The sequence below is a fragment of the Littorina saxatilis genome, linkage group LG3, assembly GCF_037325665.1.
Source record: "Littorina saxatilis isolate snail1 linkage group LG3, US_GU_Lsax_2.0, whole genome shotgun sequence".
Taxonomy (NCBI): Eukaryota; Metazoa; Mollusca; class Gastropoda; order Littorinimorpha; family Littorinidae; genus Littorina; species Littorina saxatilis.
Genome location: NC_090247.1, coordinates 39,562,903 through 39,569,067, shown reverse-complemented (window position 1 = coordinate 39,569,067; position 6,165 = coordinate 39,562,903). Strand labels below are relative to the sequence as shown.

Sequence of the window (6,165 nt, the reverse complement as noted above, 5' to 3'; positions counted from 1 at the left end):
TCTCTATTTCACTATAAAATGAGATCAGCGAATGACGTGCGAGAAGTGCTGCTAAAAGTGTGACAGATAGCATACACAGTAATTTGTGTATTTAATAAGCACACAGATGAATGCACACACGCACGCACACACACACACACACACGCACTCACAACCACAACCACAACCACATAATGCACAGATGCTACTTTTATGATTTGGAATATGCTCGCTGCTTGTTATTCATTCTCCAGCAAAACAAAACACAAACAATGTTTTGATATAAATCAACATTTTATTCATCCGATAACCACAGTTACTCCTACGACGTGATTTTTGAGAAGCTCATAATTTGCAAACAAAAACTAAATTATAGAGCAATTACACAGAATTACTTGAAACGGTTCACGATTATGATCAAATGTTACATTGCTTACTTTCGCTACCTTGTACACTAGATATTGATATTCATATCAACATGACTTTTCTTTTTTGTAAGTAACTGGACCTGTTGATATGCCTAATGATACAACGGACTAGAACCTGCAATTGAAAAGTATCAAGCAAGAAAACAGAAACAACTGTAGCAAACAAACGAAACCAAACACTTGTTTACATTATTGAACGTTCTCGTTCGCACCAATTTGTCCTGTCCGCCCGTCCGTCCGTCCGTCCGTCCGTCCGTCCGTCTCTCTGTCTTTGACGATATACATGAGTGAATTACTGTAAATCTCTCGCACTATTCCATTTATTTTGCCTACAAACGAACAACAAGTTACATGTCATATTTGGACAAACGTCGATCCTATGCATTTGTTGTTTTCCATTCTATATTAAGTTGATTTATCATCACAAAGAATTATTTAGAATGACCAACAACAAATGCATAGGATCAACGTGTGTCATTCTTTTCTTTTTTTTCTTTTTTTTAACAATTTTATTCAAATAGATAACTACAATAACAATATCTCATACAATGAATTAAATACAACTTATCGAGTACAACAAGCTAACTTTTTTAACGTTTTGTTCTTTGAACATTCACACACAAATGCTTCTTATGTGTAACTGCCTATTAAAAATACTATCCAACGCCAACGGTAAAAACGAATTTGTTTTTTTTATATATACTAACGCACATCTTTCCGATTAAGATAATGTGGTTCCATTTATACATAGTTGCCTTTTTCACCATTACAAAATGCATACCAAATAAAACATCACTAACTTCACAAACAATCTTAATTTCTAAAGTACGAAAAATAAATTCTTCAATAAACTTCCAGAATTTGTATACAACCGGGCATTCAAAAAAGAAGTGTTTAATGAAATCAGTTACATCACAACAGTAATTACATTTATTACTTTCCGTTACTTTCATTTTACACAGGAGAATGTTGGTCGGATAAATGTTGTGCATAATTTTCCAGTGTAAAACTCTTAATCTAGTCTCTTGTGTTGACTGATAGGCAACTATCCAAGATCGTTCATCAATTTCTACATTAAACTTTCTCTTCCAAAATCCTCCGGAACATGGTACATCTGTTTTCATATTAATAATCTCTTTCCTATATTCTCTGGCACTTGACACATTTTTGGCGTTAAACAGTGGTAAGGTAATACAAACATCATCAGTCATATTTACAACATTTTTCCTCATAAATAATGACACAGCAGCTTTTACAACATTATATTCAAGAATTCGGTTTGGCGAATATCCAATCAAATCACATATATCATGATATGATAATATGTCTCCCGAACGTACAATGTACCAATACACCTCGTTGTATCCAACTTTCAAAAAATAAAACTTTGCCACTATACGTTATGCATGCATTATTCCATAATAAAGTCGGCCCGACTGTCCCTCGATCGTAGTGGTTATTATCCAGCCAATATTTTAATACTGCTTTCCAATAGTGAGATTTCACTTGGTCTAACCCTTTAAATCTTGCACTGTTTACATTCGATAAGAAACATTCAAAATGCTTTCCAAAACACAAATACATCATCTTTGGAGTGAAACTCCAATTATCATTTTCATTTGATGTAGTTAGTTGTGAAACCCATTGTAATAAAAAAGAAATGTGCATTTGCCTAATATCGATCATTTTTAAACCACCTTTATCAATTTCAAAACATAAAACGCTTCTTTTCACCTTTTCAAAGGCCTTCCGATTACAATCTCTTTTTCGCCACAAAAATCTAAACAATAAGGTATTGACTTCATTCAAAACACAGTCAGGTAATACAAACGCTTGCATAATATACACAAATTGTGAAATTAAAAACGTTTTCACAATACATATTTTCCCTACAATGCTCAAATTTCGCTTCTCCCATGCACAAATCAATCGCTTAATATTCCTTATTCTTCCAGTATAGTTATCTTCTACCAAAGAAGCACTCTTATCATTACAAAAATATACACCCAAAATCTTCAACTTTTTTTCCAAACAAAATTATAAAATGTTTCATCACAATGTTTCCTACGTGTGTCATTCTAAATTCATGATTATTTATCATCACAAAGAGCAAGATTTTGCTAAGCGTCTAGCTGCGACTATGAACGATATGTATTCTGCCCTAATTTACAACTAGCTTAAAAGACAGAAAGTATGGCTGCGGTGTTCTTCAATAAATCATTATAATCAAAATTGTAAAAACATTATTAAAACGTATACCAGAGCATTTTAAACATTCATAGAAGCCATTAAAGACGTCCGTATAAACATGAATCTCTCTCTCTCTCTCTCTCTCTCTCTCTCTCTCTCTCTCTCTCTCTCTCTCTCTCTCTCTCTCTCTCTCTCTCTCTCTCTCTCTCTCTCTCTCTCTCTGCACCCTCTCTCTCTCTCTCTCTCTCTCTCTCTCTCTCTCTCTCTCTCTCTCTCTCTCTCTCTCTCTCTCTCTCTCTCTCTCTCTCTCTCTCTCTATACATCATTATTTAATAAAGCTACCGACAGATATGGGTCGGTCAACTTGATCCCACCGATTCCACGAATTGACCTTTACAAGACCAGTCTTGCTTTTTCGGGTACATCAGTTTGGAATTCACTTCCATCATACTTTAAGCACTTAAAGTCAATAAAAAGTTTTAAACAATGTGTAAAAAACACTTAATGTCTGAGTAGTTTAACGCGTTTTGATTTACCACACTTAGTATTACGTCAAAGATATGCTGTGCATTGTATATTCTGAACATATTTTTGTTGTACTATTGCTACATGTTCGATTGCTACCAGCTTGTACTTATAATTACCTGCATAGTATGCATTTGATTTTATGAATAACCACATATGTATGCTCTTCATGCCTCATCTTCATCCTCGTCATCATCATCATCATCATCATCATCATCTTCGTCGTCATCGTCATCTTTATCATCACGTGTTCAAGTTTTCCGACCTCCGTTCGTTGTTAACTTTTTAACTTTTTAATTTTTAATTTTTTAATTTTATCATTGTGTGTCTGTGCTTCCCAAGGACAGATTGTAAGAAAAGGCGTAGCCTTAAATCTTAATCCTTGTCAAATAAAGTTAAATTCAATTCAATTCAATTATCTCTCTCTCTCCATGTACATTGGTAATGTTTCTTACTATGCACATTCATTTGTACATCAAGTTTCCAAAAGAGAAAGTATATATGGCACCGGTGTTGTTCAAATTAACTTAATGATCAAATTTGTAAAACCGTTATACACAAAATATTTCAGAGCATTTTACACATCCAAATAAACGCATTCAAGACGTCAATATAAATATGAATCTCTCTCTCTCTCTCTCTCTCTCTCTCTCTCTCTCTCTCTCTCTCTCTCTCTCTCTCTCTCTCTCTCTCTCTCTCTCTCTCTCTCTCTCTCTCTCTCTCTCTCTCTCTCTCTCTCTCTCTCTCTGTCTCTCTCTCTCTGTCTCTCTCTCTCTCCCTCTCTATCACCCTCTCTCTCTCTCTCTGTCTCTCTCTCTCTCTCTCTCTCTCTCTCTCCCTCTCTCTCTCTCTCTCTTTTTTTTTTGGTGACATCTTAAAGGCACCCTCCGCCTCCCGTAAACCACCAGTTTTAGGCCACAGACACCCCGAGGCGATTACATACATTGCAAAAATCGTTTCGTTTGAACACTTCCCGCCAGAGAGCATTAGTATCCTTAGCGGATTATGACTTTATTCAGTTATTCTGCAGAAAAACAGAAATGCTGAAGAAAAACTGTTTGTTTCTGCAGCATTTCTGCATAATGTCATCTTTCGCGAGAGCAACGTTTTTTTCTGCAGTAAAACAGTTTTACTGTAGTAAAATTGAAATCAAGAATTCTGCAGTAAAACGGTGATGTTGTTTTACTGGAGAAAAACTGTTTACACTTTTTCTTCAGCATTTTGGCATTATTCAGTTATTCTGCAGAAAAACAGAAATGCTGGAGAAAAACTGTCTTTTCTGCAGCATTTCTGCATAATGTCATCTTTCGCCGAAGCAACGGGTTTTTCTGGAGCAAAACATTTTACTGCAGTAAAATTGAAATCAAGAATGCTGCAGTAAAACGGTGCTGTTGTTTTACTGCAGAAAACCTGTTTACACTTTTTCTGCAGCATTTTGTACTGGATCATTATAATGTTGGAGCACGAGAGCGCTCCTCTGTCGAGAGATGGACTCATCCAGAATTACCAATAGTTGTGCGTGACACGAATGTATTTTGTCTGTCTGACTTCCTTTCCGCCGGAAGTTCAAAGTTTCAAATTAAACAATGGCACCTGTCAGCAACATTGTCACATTTTCCCAGACGAACGCAGTAGTCCACTTCGTGTTCGATTTGCTTCAGAAATTGTTCACGTTCGGCCGCCATTGTGAAGTTGAATATAATGCCCTTATGCTACCCGCCTTCTGATTGGTACACTGCGGAACAAACTATTATACTATCCCAGGGGGCGACGAATACAAACGCTACTTTACAAGGTCGTTCGTTTTTCTCCAGAAAAACTGTCACAGACTATTCTAAAGAAAAAGTTAATCGCAATATTGCTGCAGAAAACCAAATAAAACATTATGCTTCAGAAAAACTGCAGTAAAAAACGTTGCTTCGGCGAAAGATGACATTATGCAGAAATGCTGCAGAAAAGCCAGTTTTTCTCCAGCATTTCGGTTTTTCTCCAGAAAAACTGAATAATGTCATAATCCGCCAAGAGCCAGTACAAAATGCTGCAGAAAAAAATGTAAACAGGTTTTCTGCAGTAAAACAACAGCACCGTTTTACTGCAGCGTTCTTGATTTCAATTTTACTGCAGTAAAATGTTTTGCTGCAGAAAAAAAAACGCTGCTTCGGCGAAAGATGACATTATGCAGAAATGCTGCAGAAAAGAACGGTTTTTCTCCAGCATTTGTCTTTTCTGCAGAATAACTGAATAAAGTCATAATCCGCTAAGGATACATTAGGGCTGCTCTCCCTGGATGGCGAGTATTGTTCAAAGAATGTTGTATTTTGCACCCAATACTTTCGGAGGCCTCGTTATGGCGGTTTACGGAACTTTTAATAGGTCGATGGAAGAAGTCGGAATATTGGCCGGGAAAGAGGGACATTTGTGATATTCACGTACCTGATGTGTTTGGAGCGTTGAATACTGAGTGTCGCATTTATTAACGTCATACCAGCCGAGGGCCCTGCGTTTGCTGTTCAAAAGCGGACGTTGTATTGTGATCAAGGGGCAGAAATTACTTTAACTGGATTGGTAAGGCTCCACGTGCAGTTGTTCAGCTTTACATCTGATTTGTTCTTCAACCAAATTCCTACTAAGATTTAAAAAATTGCTGCATTTTTTTCGAAGCCAAAGGTAAGCAATACGACTAGAGCAGACTTGACAGATGGCAGTTACACACAATACGCTAACGACTGCGGTAGCCTAGAATACACAATTGAAGCGCGTGTATGGTTTACATGTACTAATTAGCCACGCAAGAGACCGGCATGAGTCAGTCGTAAAATAGTGGTGAAGGCCCTATAACCTGTGTTTCATCGGGTTGGTATGACTTTTTCGTGAAAAGTTTTACTCATTTTGTAAACCTCCTGTTAGGCGGAGTGGGGCTTTACACATCAAAAAGAAGTATATTTAAAGAAAAAATATAAACACGAAATTCTCTCTCTCTCTCTCTCTCTCTCTCTATATATATATATATATATATATATATATATATATATATATATATATA

The 6,165-nt window shown here is 36.4% G+C and overlaps 1 protein-coding gene and 1 long non-coding RNA gene across 2 annotated transcripts in view; both read right to left on the bottom strand.

Moving 5' to 3' along the window:
• Positions 1-6,165, bottom strand: part of LOC138962363 (uncharacterized) — a 32,941-nt gene that overhangs the window by 11,858 nt on the left and 14,918 nt on the right. The window lies entirely within an intron of this gene.
• On the bottom strand, positions 255-6,112 carry LOC138962371 (uncharacterized). Its single transcript, XR_011454492.1, has 2 exons — positions 4,795-6,112; positions 255-4,761 (listed from the first exon to the last, which is right to left on the bottom strand). It is a non-coding gene; the product is annotated as an uncharacterized lncRNA (long non-coding RNA).